This window comes from Hirundo rustica, chromosome 7, assembly GCF_015227805.2.
Source record: "Hirundo rustica isolate bHirRus1 chromosome 7, bHirRus1.pri.v3, whole genome shotgun sequence".
NCBI classification, from domain to species: Eukaryota; Metazoa; Chordata; class Aves; order Passeriformes; family Hirundinidae; genus Hirundo; species Hirundo rustica.
The window spans coordinates 28,432,670-28,448,599 of NC_053456.1; the positions used below are offsets into that span (position 1 = coordinate 28,432,670).

At 39.9% G+C, this 15,930-nt stretch overlaps 1 protein-coding gene across 1 annotated transcript in view; it reads left to right on the plus strand.

Moving 5' to 3' along the window:
- HECW2 (HECT, C2 and WW domain containing E3 ubiquitin protein ligase 2) overlaps nucleotides 1-15,930 on the plus strand; it is a 152,418-nt gene that overhangs the window by 57,892 nt on the left and 78,596 nt on the right. The window lies entirely within an intron of this gene.

Genomic DNA, 15,930 nt, shown 5'->3' on the forward strand with positions numbered 1-15,930 from the left:
AATCTGCAGAGCTGTTTAGTACTTATCATAAGCAGTGTTTGGCTTCATTTCTCTCGTCTTCATGATATCAGCTTAAATATTTGAGATCAGAAATAACTATATTGGTGTCCTTTTTTTGAAGAGGTAAATATTAACTGTGAAGTAGTCATCCATCTCACAACAAAACTACTAAAGCCTAAATGTGAGAAAAATGATCTGGCAATGTAAAGGGGGGGAAAAAAAATCATTCCTGTTACTCTGCAAGTGACAGGATAGTGCTTAAGACAAATTAAAGTTTTTCTGGTTATTACTTGAAAACTCTGTTTATGTCATCATTACTCAAAAGTTAATTTATCTTGGCAATTCTAAATTGCCTTCAGCTGAAGTAGATTACAAATTTGCGACTGATCTTCCAACCTCTTTTCCCCCGTCTTCTCCATCTATATACTGCATGTCATGTGATGAAGAATAGGTTATAAGATACTGTTTTTTAGATAATGTCCTTTTGCTTAGGACTGCTCTGCAGTTAAATGTAGTAAATCAAGACTTTGTCAAAAAATTCCATTTCAATTTCAGAGGAAAACTGTCTTCTGTTTAGCTAGAGCAGGAACTCTACCAGTTACTTTGAGGGGGCTTATTTGATACACAAGAATATTTACTAGTGCCTTGAGACATTGATGCATCGCTGGAAACCCCTGAAGGTAATGAGTTTGTGATGAGGTAATTCAGTGGTGTGTTACTCATCTCACTGAGAAGGCTCTCTTGGATATACGGTTTGATTACAGACTTGGTGCCTCTGGGGGTAAGCACCAGGGACTGAAAGCTCTCATGAGGCAAACAGGCAGCAGTGTTTTTAATTTAAGTATGGGGGAGATCCACTGAACTGTTTCAGGGAAGGTTTTTTGTCTTTGCAGGGAGAAAACAAACTTAGGAAAACCACTTCCTGATTAGCCATACTATGTTGCTTTTAAAGTGGGTGTAAGGAGAGTTACGATGATGGGAAACAAACGTCGTGTTTCACAGAAAATATTTCAGGTTCTTTTAGAACTCCTTCCTGCGCGTTTCTTTAGAAATCTATGACTGACTTATCTTATTGTGTGTGTATATTGGATGAATTTCTTCCAGGATGTGTTGGCTCATTTCCTTGAGTACTTCTAAATTTTCTGAATTTTTTTCAGTCACAACAGATAGCTCAAAAAGCTTTAAGGAAATGAGTCAACCTCCTGAAATAAATTGCTTACTGACTAGAGGATACTGTGTTCGACATCACAGGCGCCCTTGTTAGATCTGTGGATACTAATTAACAGATAGTCTCTGAAAATCTGTTATGTGTGCTCCACGTTCCAAAAGGATTTGGGAGACAAATATCCCCAGCCAGCACCTGAGTTTTCCTGTTGGGAATGTGGGGCATGCTTCTAGACTGACCGGTATTAGTGTGAGAGGTGCAGATGGGGAGGTGACAGGCAGGCTCTCTAATACAAGATTAAGGACGTCGTTAAACTTAAGTGTAAATTAATAGGAGTATCGTGAAGGTGCTGAGTTGAGGACTGCGAAGCTTTCATAAAACAACACTGAAATCTGAAGGCTGCATAGCTGATGATCCTTATTTTATTACTCAGAAGCAATTTGCATTCTGGTTCCAGGAGCCCTTGCTGTGGGTGTCCTGAGTGTCCTGCAGGTGCCCAAAGCAGGTGAGGTTGTTCTGTGAGGAAAGGCCCAGTGCTTGGCCACGTTGCCTTTGGGTTGCAGTAAAACCAGCAGGGAGTTCCCTTGCTTGGGGCTTTGCTGAGTCACTGTGCTGGCAACTGACTGCATCTTATACAGTTAGATTAAAAATAAGTAAGAGGATACCATTTTAGTAACATATCTGTCTTATACAGTAGGTAGGCACAGGATTCGGGATGTTCTTTGCTTCCCGAGGATTACTCAGCAACTAAGGGACAGAAATGAGAAAGCCAGCACCAAACACCATGATCTGGGATTTTCTCTCTGATGAGCCTAACTAAAAGTAAAACCTTAATATTTAAAAAGTTTGACATCCGGATGTGGATCTGAACTTTGAACTCTGAAGCAGCAAGTAATAAGCCAGCTTGCCTTGCTTTGGTGCATTACACAGAAAGTCCCTGATGCAAGCAATAAATACCACATCTCTAAACAGCTGACGTGCATCTCCAGGCAGGTGACGTGCACTGTCAGGCACTCGAGGGAAATCTGCATACATGCACACCACAGCAGAGAGAAGAAAGCCTGAAACATCTGCAAAGGAGTTGACCCTGTTGGTGTGTAAAGTGTCTCAAAATGGTGAGAGTTGCATAAAAGCAGGTACAAAATACAAATCCAGCTGCAGTGGAAGGAGACAGAATAAGGTATAAGTCTCTGTCTCCGTTTTTGCTGTTGTTGTCAGTGATTGTTGCCTGTAATTTGCAGTTGTGAACAGTTAACTTACTGCATTTTTCTTGCTGGAGCATAAATGTTTGCCTTAGTAGTTTGGTCTGTTTTTAATACAATGTTAGGAGTGTATTAAAATATAAGTAGCAGTTTGTACAGGCAAAAGGACAGAACAGTCATGGTTTATTAAGAAACAAACAAAAGTATTGCATCAATAGGAGCATCTCTGCTGAAGATTCTGAAGAAATTTGGCAGGAATGCAGGAAAGAAAAACAATGCTTGACACAAGATTGACTTGCAGGTCACTGTACCTACCTGTTTGCAGCTCCAGCTTGAGCACAGGGGATGGTATATCCCAAGTGTGATAGAGAAAATCAGCACAAACAGATAGCTAAAAACATCAGGACAAACTCCTGGCTCATTGTGACAAAATAGGTTTGGTGGTCTCAGCAAAGAACCAATTTAAAACTTGGGGATGTCTGTCAAACAAGCCGCAGGCTGCAGCCCAAGGGCACCTGAACCAGGTCAGGGACAGTGCAGGAATGCAGGCACTGAGGCAGCAGTGAACACATTATATTTCCTCCATCTGTATACCTTGCAAAAATAGCATCTTTGAAAGTGTATGTGCAAATTTGGAATGTGCTGTGCTCCTGGTCTGTTTCTGGATTATCCTGTGTCTGCTTAGAGATTAGTTCAGTGTGTAAGCACGCTATACTGTTTGGTGGACAGGACTGAGGAAAAGGTGATGTGCTTCTGTAAAGTGAACTGGGTCAGACTCCAGTCATATGCCCATCCAAAGAACCTGTTCTCCTGGTGACTACAGTGTTTCCCTAACTGTGTGGTTAAATTCTGCAGTGTCAGCATGCTAGTGCCAGATCCCCAAATGGGACAGTCTGTGTTTGCAAGTAATCAGGGAAACACAATATAAAATTATGCAAAAATGCAGAAACCACAGCTTGGCTAAAAATTATGCCCCAGGGACTTGGTTCACAAATATTAGCAAGGTTTACAGCTCACTGTACAAACCTGTGGCTAGTTAGTTGGAATATAATGGATTTTTTTTTGTTTGGATTATTTTGTTTGCAGTTTTATACACTTTCAAACCCATCAGTATCTTTTTTGTTGTTTCTGTATATTGCTTGCCCACTTCTTGGATTTACATCACTACGTTGAGTAGTTCTGGCTATGCTCACTGGAACAATCTATGTCTTTGGAAACATTTAAAGTATTTTATTTCAGGTGCAACATTAGTAGGAAATGCTTAGAAAAGGTACGTGCTTTGTATAGGTTTGTTTGGCTTCATAATGAACTCAGATTCTTGACGATTTATTCCTTTTGTTGGTCGCTTTTACGTTTGGGTTAAATTACCAAGACATTGAAGCATGACAAAAGGATATTGTCAAAATAAGGATATTTTTCTGTATTCCAAACCAGGAAGCTCCCTGACTTTCTAATAAATTCCCTAAGAAACCTATTACTGTCAAATGACAATAGACTAGTTTGCATTCCTGCTTAAGCAACTCATAATATTGAAGTTAAACTTAAAAACAACATCTGCTAAGGGAATATTAAATCCCACAATATCCTTAAGAGATGTGTGCTGCAGAGACACAGAATAGAATGTTTTGTGACAAGTTTCAGAAACTAGAAGAAGTTCTAAATGACAGTGAGTAATTGCTTGAAACTGGCAAAGAAATTTTTTTTCCCTTAAAAAAATATTTTTGGGAACAGACTTGAACACTGAAAGTGAAATGCTAGCTGCTATTGTTACTGTCATAAGGTTGGAACAGGCTAAGAAGAATTTTGATCAATGTCAGAAACTGTAAGCAATAATCAAGTGCAATCAGAAGTGAAGCTGAGGAATGAAAAGAATGCTCTTTCTCTCCTTTCAGTGATGAAAGGAGAGAAAGTTTTCTCCACCCAGTGTTGAAGGATGCCACTTTGCTGAAAATTCAGCTATATCTGTGCCATCGTAATAGGTCCAGGGTTCAAACCTGCAACCACTGGAGAATGCAAAACCCAAACTAACCTCCTGGATCTGTAGATGTCAGCTGTTGTATGTAGGAAAACTTTTTTCTGTGTATCTGATCTGTTCTGTGGGTATACCGCTTCTTGTTTTAGCCCTCATTCCTAGCAATAAATAGCACTTTCACACACTCACACACCAAAAAAGGAAACAAGTCTAAGTAAACACCAAGTAAAACAAGGGCTGAAAATGCAAAAGTGATTGAGGGTTAAATGAACCTCCACAGGGCTATTGGGGAATATGTTTGGCACATACTTTGCTGTTTCATTCCAGGAAAGGAAAGAGACCTGTGGGGAAAGCTGAAGGTACGACTTAGTATCAAAAGCTAATCGAGAACATCCAGCTAGCTGTCTGTAAAAGCAGCCGGTGGATTGCTGTGTGCAAAGGCTACATCAGCTTTTTGGGTGATGCTCTGTAATTCAAAATGGTTTGTGCTTGGAGTTTAACACCCTTGCTAATGATCAATTAATTTTATTTTTTTAAAATATATCTTACAGAAAACTTTCAGTAATTCTGGTAGAAACTTTCGCTGTCGAAAGCTGCTTGTTACAACTGCTGGAGGGTGTACATATGTGGGCAGTTAAAACACTTAATTTGCTTTTGTGGTTACAGTCATTCTCCTTCATGGCCATGAGGAGAACAAGCTATCTGGCAAGGGAGCACCTCCTTCTCATCACACATCTGATGATGGAGTTACTTTCGGGGTGTAGCTGCTTATGGTTGGTTGGTGTTTGTATCTCTGAAGCACCTGGAAGGTCTTGGTCAAGATGCTGGACATAGAGAGGTGACTGATCTGAAGTGACTGAGTATTTTCTAGCACTTGTAAAATGTAAATATTTCTGCCAGTAATAGGCCTGCTAGACTATGAATGGGAAAAGAGCATATCAGGTGGATAATGCACCAGTGAATTCAGGTCAGTGTTTGTAGAAGATAATTGCAGAAATGGAGGGATTTGTGTCACTTGAGTAAGTTAGAATGAGGTTTTCAAATTATTAGTATAATGAGTAACTAGTTCAGCTTTTCACCAATTTTGAGGATCATCTCTCAGGTGAGTTTTTTGATTTGATAAATTTATTAACCTGAAGGCCATGTAACCTAAATTGTAGATGCTTACAGTTTATCATCACCTCACTTTTAGGACCAGAGGATGAAAAAGGTGTAAGGATGAAAAAGGAGTAAGCAGGATACTTTTCAAAAAGTGGCAGCAAAATTTATAAAGTACTCACGTATCATTATTAAGTTTTAGGGCAGAGGAAACAGGATGGCTGCTAATAATTAGACATGGAATAGCTCCTGTTTTGTAGAATTTTTGTAGTTAATTAGATAAGTAGTAGCAGGTTTGATACTCCCTTAGCTACTTCTTAAGGAACCCATCTTACCACTGGCTAGATTTCACATCATAACATACCATAGCTACTGTAAACCCTGTAAAAAACAGGCTAGTTTCTTCTGCTCTATGAAAAGCTGGAGTGAAAAGGAAGAGGGAGCAGAAGGATGAGCAGAAAAGGAAAGCAGGAAACTAGACAATGTTCTGTGCAAACCTACAGATCAATAACAGTAATATGATTGTAATGGATTTTACACTGTTTCATGGGTAGCCAACAGGAGGCACATTGCAAAATGCTGTCTGGAAATAAATGTGAGTTCTCAAGCCGAATGTTTCAGTAATACACAGTGGCCAAGTACTTGTTTCCTATCTGATTTTAAAATTTCGTAAATGTAAACAGAACAAATGACACTTGCCAACATTTTCAAAATACCGATTTAAAATAACCTGCATATGATTTTGAAATCTCTTCTAGCTTGTGCCTCTCCTACATGTGCATTGCAGTGCTGTGTTTGGTGTTTAAAGGGCAGATGTACATTTCATAACACTTCAACATGGTGTTTAGTTTTTAGATTTGCAAACAAAAAAGTAAAAATAGAACACAGTCATCAATTCTATTTTAAGTCCACTTAGTTATGGCAATTGTGTTTGCTGACAGTTCTGCAAGAAAAACCTCTTTTGGAGGTATAAGTCATTTACAGAAGATCTACTTGTGGAATAAATTGCACTTAAGGTTAGTTTATGAGCTAATAATGGCTCTCAAATGAGCCCATATTTTACTGAAATTAAACCCAGAAGAGATCATTACATCATTCATGATTATCTACTGTGTATTGCAGGCCACTCAGTGTTGTCCAAATTTCACCTCTCCTGAATATTTCCACTCCGAGAAGATGAAAATGTGACCGTTGCCAGAGAGCAGCAGCGGTCTGAATGGGAATAATGTTCTGATTGCAGAGCAGGAATTGCTCCAAATATGTTTTGAGGCTGAGAAGGAGGGAAGAGGGATGGCCATAACCATATGGCCTTTCCTGAAGGGGTTTCTACTGTTTTCACTTGAGAAATGTTTGACCAGATAAAAACAAGCACCAAACAAAACTTCGAGTTTCTCTGGGACCTTTCTGCACTGGGTGTCTGCATACAGGACCAGACGTTTGCTGGTTAATAAATAAACCAGCATAAAGACCATAGAATAAATTACCCCTCACTTTTTCTGCTGCCTGTAGGATTATATGTGATGTGTATGAAGACAGCCACAGCAGAGAAAGCCCTCTCTGTAAGTGCAGCTGTGCTAGTAGCAAAATTGTGCTTTTGTTGGTAATGTTTATTTACCAACAGAATTTCCCGGGGGCAGGATAAGCTATGTAGACAAGAGCATGGCTTTGCTGGTATCATGTCTTCCACAGCAGGAATACTTTGTTATATCTTTGAGTTTTTCTGGCAAAGATTTGTGATGGGAATGTGTTCGCAGATAAAAGTGCATGCCCTTTATCCTTGGAAGCTGCAATCCTCTTCTGCATGCAGCTAAAGCAAGCTCAGCAGCTTGTGTGCTGCCAGCAAACAAGTGCTTATCTGACACCATATAAGGCTGTGGCTGAGGAGGAAAATGATGAAAAACATTCCACAATTAACTTAGACTGGCAGATTTAATATGGCACAGAAAAGCTTAGATACAGATTTGTTTTTTGCTTTTTTAGTTGAGCTCTGACAGCATATAGCCCCACAATAAACTGTTAATGTTAATTAGGAAAAAATGGCTTGTGTTTCTAGATATTCTAAACAGTCATGTCCCAGAATAACAGGATTTTAGGATATTGGTGCACACAGGGTTTGTTGTTGTGGAGTTTGGTTTTCGTTTTTTTTCCTTGAACTTGCTACCGTCAAAGGCAAGAGAAACACCTTTAGGATACAGGAATGTGGGAGTGTCAGGATGTGTTTAGGGACAAGGTAGGGAACAGGATATAACAGTGAAGAGCATATTGAGAAGGAATTATGGTTGTGAAGATGAGTTTATCTGAGTTTTAACAAGATGTGAGATGCAGTGAAATGCTTAAAAAAAAAAAAAGGGAAATGATGCTACAGGAGAGAGACAGGCTTCTCTTTTCCTTAGTATATTGCTTGCATCTCTGCTGTCCTCGTATCCTTCATCTTTATAATGCAATAGCCTGCTAAGTTACTGTAGCACCTTAGAATATTGGTATAGTCCAACTTCGGTAGCGATTGGTGGCCTAAATCTGAATTTCCAAACTGTTCCCTGCCTGGTGGCCACTGCTTTTGGCAGTCTCCATCTTCTGCAGGCATCACTTCCCCTGAACCATCAGCAGCTGAGATGATTGTGAGTGACAGGAGAGGTGGTGTAGCTTTTGACTCGGCTGTGTGCTGCTTCTTTCAGGAAGAGGTTGAAGCACCCCCCATGCCATGTTTCCTCCCACATACAGCTAGCTGAAGCTCAAGAATTAAATGGTAGGTGATTTATAAGCATTTTGCAAAGATGTTGGGAGTCTTCTGCAATATCATTCAGGATCAAATAGTCATTATGTCTAAGGGTGTGCAGTACCATCTGTCAGAGTATATTCAGTGTCATTCTCTAGCTTAATTTTTGGTCTAACATTTATCCCTTTCTTGTAGTAGCCAGTCTTTAGTAGTGCAGTGCAGGAACAGCCAAGCATTGTGTCTGTGTGCTGTGCAGGATGTGGTTTCCAGGCGAGCCAGGTCAGCTGGCAGGCGGCTTATGATGCACAAGGCATTTGTGCCGTGGGGCTAGCACATGTGTGAGACCTGAACTGTAGATGGGAATGAAGCGCACCTCGTTTATGAAGAAGGATTAATAAGATTTTCAGGAAAGAGGTTAAGCTTGAGGTCATTTCCTTCCTCTTGTTACGCTTTTGAATTTCTGCCAGTAAGATGGGTGAAAGGACTTATTTTTGTCTTTGAATGCTTTGAATTTCAATCATGCCTTTACCTTGAATACAGAGAAGTGGAATTCCACTTTATTCCTGCCATTGTACTGTCATATGTCTGAAAAATTGACTTGTATTATTTTTTCAGTATCTTTGTGTCTTGCATTCTAGTTAACTAATCCTTTGAGCTGCTGCTGTGCGCTGAAATATCACATTGTGCGAGGGCATATGGAGATACTTTGATCCCCATGCTAAAGTGTTAATGTACATAAAGAAGGAATAAAAATGTAGTGGTATAATTCTTGGAGAAGAAGGAAGTGGCCAGTGTCAGAATACAGGCTGTGTATGAAAATGAGAGCAAGGATTTTCCCACTCTATTTAAAGTTCCAATAGGAAAAAGGTTTCATAGTTTAGTGTTTGGATGGGATGTATGGTATGGTTTCTGTGCTCTGCCTCTGCAGCTGAAATAGGAGTGAAGTGTTAGAGAAGTTGATGTTATTCCCGGCCATCCTGTCAGTCACAACTAGAAAAATTAATAATGGCTCTTGCTGCCTAAAGCAATAGAGTGCAATAAAAGTCAGCAACATTTTAATGTGTGTATTGAGTAATGGCATGCACATGAGGGAATGCAAGTGGAGTCTTTCTGCTTCTTGCCCACAGCTCAGGGGCAATCAGTGGAAGTACATGAACCTTTAATTTGGTTGTGCAATAGCAAAAACTGCTGCTGTGACATGAGAAACAAACACCTCTTTGCTTTTCTGACCATGAGTCATGATTATAGATGATGATGATCTTTCACTACTTATATAGCAGGACTGTGCCACCAGAAGGCCAAAATCTGTGTCCAGGCTGGAATTCAGAGTGTTGCCCAGCACACCCTGTCAGTGCATGATTACATTCAGGAAGAGCTGCAGCAGCAGCTCCTCTCTTGTGTGAGGCTGTAAAAGCATCTCTTGTACCTTTTTCTGCCTCTTTTTTGCTCTTGTTTATCTCAGTTGAAGACTTGGTGTCTTGTATTTCCATTACTTTCCAATTTTTTTCCAAAGTGTCCTGAAGACTACAGAGAACGGTGATAGTAGGATCTTGTAGCTGCTTAGGGAGCTTTAAAGACTGTCCAAGAATTTTGTTCTCAACTTTTTTGGGGTTGCTCTGTTGGTATTTAAGGGAGAAATGTTTCCAGACGTTTAGTACACAACAGTGTATTAGATTTCTCTTACAGTATTCCAGTTCTGGTGTTCTTTCACCTTCTGTCCTTTGAAGATAAAATTCCTAGAGGTGCTCATGCAAGCACAAAGCAATACATTAGCTTTCATCTCTTCGTTAGCAAAGGATCCATCTTAATTTCTTTGACTGGAAGCGTTTTTGAAAAATCTTCAAGCTGAGTAAGAACAGATATTCCTGTACAAAGTGGAAGGTTTTTATTTATTTTTTTTTTCTCTTTAATCTGAGTATTATTAGGAAAACGAAGATTTGCTTTGAGAGCCTACAGCTCCAGCAGTGTGCAATTTCATGAAATGTGGGCTGTGAAAGATTTGATCTCAGACTATGGACCAGATTGCAGATTCCTTTAGGAACCCTCTTTGTTCTTGAGGTGATGGGACTGCTTTGGCACAGTTTGGGTCCTTGCCACAGGCTGAAGGAGTTTTAGGTCAGCTGCCGTTGTAGTTCCTCCAGGAGGCTGTTGAAGAGTCAGAGCATCTGGGGGAATAGAGGCTTGTCCAAGCTCCTGCCCTGGGGTGTCATTTACCTCCCTGAAAGAGGAGAAGTAGTAATGGAAGTTCTCTTCCACCTGCTTGTTCTCCTGCTCAGGAGTGCCCTGTGCAGAGTTATCCTGGGTTTAAGGCAGCTCCATCCCAGGCAGACATCATGGAGCAGTCCCCTCTTCCCTGAAATAACCGGATTTGCGGGGAAGTCATGCGGGAGAGTGAAATACTGTGTAAACAAAAGGCAGCACTTCCAGTGAGCTCCCGCTGTGCTCGTTGCTGTGGCTGCCTTGCCGTCATTTCTAGGATTTAAGGATCCTCTCGTTTACGTCAGCCTGCCCTTGCTGCGGGGCTGTGGCCATGCTGAGGAATCCTCTCATGGACAAGGCAAGGAAGGAAGTGGAGGGAGGATGGGGCTTCGGCATCCTGTACCCTTTGGAGGGGAGTGGCTGCAAATAGCAGAGCTTGGAAGACGTAATACTTTATGTGTTTTAGCACGGGCTGCTTGAACCCAGAGAAACCCTTGAATAAAGGAGAAGAGGCGGGCGATGGTGTGCAACTGCTCAAAACTGCCGCAGAGTTTGAGAACATCCTTCTAAGAGCCTCTCCTTCAAATGACAGGAGGAAGGGAGAGGACGGACATGTGGAGCTGAGACTATGCAACAGGGCTAACACGGAGCTAAAGCCTCCAAACTTGAGCTGCACGGGCTGGGTCCAGAAGGCGACTACTGTAGAAAACACTGGTTGTGATTGGGAATGAGGCTGGTGTTTTCAGTGTCTGTCTTGTAAACCGCTGCTGGTTTTTATTCTTCAGTTTGTTAATTGGGCTCTGATGGAGGAATGCAGTTTAGGATCCACAGGCATCCTTTGGAATGGCCAGGTAAGGCTAGAAGGTACAACTAAGTGTTGATCTTTAATTTCAGCAATGGTGCTATCTGTCCTTCATGCTTAGAATCATGAGAAATATTTTGGTTCCACCAGATAACTTGTGTTCACAGGCTGAGATGGGGAATTTGGAAAATCAGAGAAACAAGCTCTGGCTTAGTGGGTTAATATTTGTTTATATGGTACTAAATGATACCTAGCGTATTTTAAATGGATTGACATTATGTGATTTATTATAATAATTGCTTGCAGTAGAAACCCTTGGACCTGTTAATTTACTAATTGACTTTCTAGAAAATGAAGGAGGCCTCAGGTGATAAAATTTATCTTCTCCTTAGAATGTGTCCTGATACAGTTTCCAATTGCTTTTATGAATATTTTGGGTATAAGGAAGAAATATATTTAGTTCATTAGGTCCGTAAACACTGTGCTGCTTTTTTATTGATCATCCATGGATTTTGATTTCTAGTATTTATAGAATTAAAATTATTAGAGGTTACCAAAGTGAAAATATTGCACAAAAGCTAGCATTGCCTACTTTCCCAGTCATTTGCCCAAAATCCACTGAACGTATTCTGTGGAATGTTTTTGTTATCCTTACATTTTGGTGACAGTCTGTTTTACTGCTTGGAAGTCTGTGCTCACACTGAAAAGCAGAGTGCAGTTTCTGGCATTGTGATTGAGGTCTTTGCAAATAATGCAGTAAAATGTAAATTACTTTTTTGTTTTACACTGGAAATGCCATCCTAAGGATCTCCTGATGGGTGGCTCAAAATCAAGTTCAGAAATATTCTCCAATGCAGATTAACCACAAACCTGTTACTTTTAAAGACTAAGTGAAATGATGGAGTAAAATAGGTCGAGGAGTGGCCCTTTTTGGTAGGATGTTTATGAGAGGAACTGATGGCAGATCCACAGATCTCAGCTTCAGAAAAAACTTAGATGTAGCCTTGCTATTCTCCAGCCTTCCAGCACTGCTGATCCTCACCGTAAGAGAACCTGCCATGAAAAAGAAATGAGAGCGATGCTTTAAAAGCTTAGTACCAATCCTCCTCTTAATAACTGAATGCATTGCACACACCATCTTCAGTGCCCAAAATTTATAGACATTAGCCTAAAATGTGAAAGAAGTCAGCATTCTGACAATATGAACTTAATTTAAAATTTTAAATTGAAACTGAACAATACAAACGCTTCAAAAGATTTTGCGTAAAACATCGTCCAGAAAGGGATGAAAAACTGGAGATTGGGATGTAAATCCCAAAGGAGGATAAGAGAATTATGCAGGGATACAATAGTGTTACCAATGTGATTGATCTTTTCTGAGCTAAGCTGCATGTATTTTTCAATAGCTGTGAGTTAGCGTACCCATATATGGTAGTGAAAGATGGAATTTGTTAAGTTGTATGTAATTAAAGCTGACAACCAGAATCTATTAACATCACCTTTGCTCTGGTATGAGCATCTTTTTAAATGTGTTACAGTAAAGAGATCAGAATGCAAAAGTTTGAACCTCTTAGATTGCTATAGCGACCTTTGCTTATCGCACAGGAAAAAAATCAGTGATGTTTCCACACCAGGAATTTGTGACTTCTATAATGTTTCGGTATTTTGAAGAATAAAAGTCCTTTGTGTTGATGGAAGCAACCCTTTTATCACAAAACCTAACACTACTGATGACAGAAACTGGGACCAAAAGATGAATGTGTGTTTGCCTGTGACTGGTCTGTCCACTGGGACAGTAAGGCTTGTTTCAGATAATTAATCGCCAGCAGTTCCTCTTTATCTGTCTTATAAAAGACTGTATCTTATTTATTTATTTGTTGCTTTAAGCTATGCAAGATGACTCTGTGAGTTGATGGATTTCAGGTAGTTTACCCTTTTTTCCTAAGACAGAAATAATGTAAGATATAAGACACAAAGAACAAAATGTGAACTCCTCAAAAGTCTCCTGACCCCTGATGTCAGACACTGGCTTAGCGCGGCTTCCAACACTCTGTAACATCCTTGTGCAAAACTGGGAGTAGCAGATGATAAAACACGATTGTGCAGCCAGACAGGCTGGAGAAATGGGCAAACAGGAATAACCCCTGACACTGGGACAGGCTGGGGGCTGACTGTCTGCAGATCAGCTTTGCAGAAGAAGGACTGCAGGTCCTGGAGGATGAGTTTTGGAAGATCCAACAGCGTGGCAGTGCAGCTTTTCTTAATGCCGGGTTTGGCTGATTGTTTAGTAGTTAAATAAAGAAAACGTTGTTAGTCAGAATGGTTTTGCTTTGCAGCGATTTCAAAGAGCATTACTCAGAGTGAAATTCCACACAATGATACATTTTTTATTACCCACTTTTTGTTGTAGAACGTTATCTCATATGTTCTGATTTGTACAGGGTTTGCAGCTCTGAGAATTTCTGTTCTGTAGCATGTTATGTCTAAGAATTACTGAAGATAGAGAGAAAATGTGCATCTTGCATTGTTTTATTTCTTTCAGAAATGTAGCCTCACTGGACAAGATACTGAAGCAGTAAGGCAGTATTTTGTTGCATATTTTATGTTCTGGGAAGGGATATTTATATCTACTCTTTGGCCCAGATTCTGGAACAGCCGCCAGTTTCACAAACAGTAACAATTATGTGCTAAAAGGAGAATAGAACTGCTTGAAATTGAAGTTCCCTATGGAATATATATATGGAGAGAGAGAGAGTGTGTGCGTGCATGTATGTTTGGGGGAAGAGAAGAAATGAGGGAGTGATAATTCTGATGTTCCCTTTTTTTGTGCTCTTAAACACTTCCTTTTTTTGGTCAATATTTTTATCATTATTGTGTGCTTCAGTGTTTTCATGCCATGCCTCTTTTTTCCTGTTCAGTTTTTCTTTTTAAAATCTATGAACTGATGTTTGAAGTTATTTTTCCACATACATCAGTAATGCTATTTCTCCCCTATATGAATAGCATCATAAAAGTAGAAGAACCCCATCTGTTTCAGAAGAAAGGCAAAGCTGACCAAAATAAATTCTGTAATTTGAGTCGGTTGCTGACAGGCAGTGGTCTGTTAGCATTTTCCATCCCTGTCTCCACCACCTTCTGTTGCAGTGGCAGTGTGCCTGTGGGCAGGGTATCAATGATGTAGTCTTCATTGCTGCAAAGGAGTCCGTTCCTTCTTGAAAGGGCTGAAAATCCAGGCACTTCCGTAAATGTGTGATTTTACTAAATGAAGTGAAAGAAAGTGTTCTGCTTCTTGTAACTACCAACTTGGAATTTGAGACTCAGTTCGTGGAGGACCTTTTCTGAAGCTCACTAATATACCTGTAAAAATTGCCATTGCCATTTAAAAAACAAAGAACTGTTGTTTGTGCCTTAGTGTTGGAAATCTCACCAATAAAGGTGTATTTTATTGCTTCAGGCTTTGTTTGTTTGTTGAACAAGATAAGAATAAAAAAACCTCATGTTTATGGTTATACCAAATATCTGTCCTTCATGCTTAGAATCATGAACAGACTCTTCTCCAATTGATTAAATGCAGAAATTCAAAACTAAAGCATGTTAGGTGAGATGTTTACTGTCAGGAATACATCTTCATTTACCTAGATGAAATGAGAATGCTGAATAGTTTAAAGCTCTGTGTTTCAAATACTTGGAATTTTTAAAGGATCTGCTCACTTTTGGTAGTGATGATTTGGATAACCAAGTTTATATGGTGGACTAGAACAGTCACTAGTGTGGTGTTGTTGGAAGTTAAGCTGTATCTCATGGCTTCCCAGTGTTCTCTCTGGAAGAAAATAGGGGGGCTTGGGACAGGAAGACCCAATAAAAAAGTAAATAAATTCATCAACAGTGTATTCTTTTGGTTAATGTGCCATTGCAAACCACATAGAGATTTTTTTATAAGGCCCATGGGATGGTTTACAGGCTGTACGTTCAGTGCTCCTCTTTATATGACTTTGAAAAAAAACCCCAACAAAACATGGGTGAGATACAGCTTTGTTTACTCTTAAAGTTTTTTACTGTAATGAAGAAAAATTCATGCAGTTTAAGATTTTACTGCCTGTGTGCTTGACTTTCTGCTGCATGCAGTTTTTGTCCTCTCATGTTGATTCTGCACGAGAAGTTAAGCCTGAGGGTATTACAAACTTGAGGATCATAAGTGTTAGGAGAACCCTCCTCTCCCTTCTACTTGTCATTGAGGTAATTATGAAATTCTCCTGGACTTCTCATGATACTGAGGTATCAAGACTTCAGCTTTCTAAAAATTCTCAAAGTGGCTGGAGGCCTAAAAATGTCAGTAGCTTGCCATGGCCCCTTCTTGATTCTCCAGAGCTCTTCTAGGTTTTGAGCAGTGTGTAAGTTCTCCTGAGCAAGCACAGAAGTCCAGGGTGTGTCTGGTAATGCTCTGCATGTCGGTTTGGTGGGATGAGATGTACAGACTGCACAAATCATAATTCAGTGGCGTTACCGCATGTACGCTCAGATGAGTGGTCAGAATGAAAAGGAGAAAGAGAAACTTTTCATTGTGTGAGTTCATATTTTTAAGATAAAAGTGAGAAGGCTGCATTGTGCATTATTCTTTCATAAATAGCCTATGGATAGCTAAAATATAGGTGACAGTTCTGTAATCTTATGTGGGAGTTCCTACCAAAGTACAAAGGAGTGTGCTTGAATGGGTATGAGCTTTGTGAACAAAGCCACAGTAGACTAGGTTTGACTGGGTTCTTAGTGAAGTCTTTT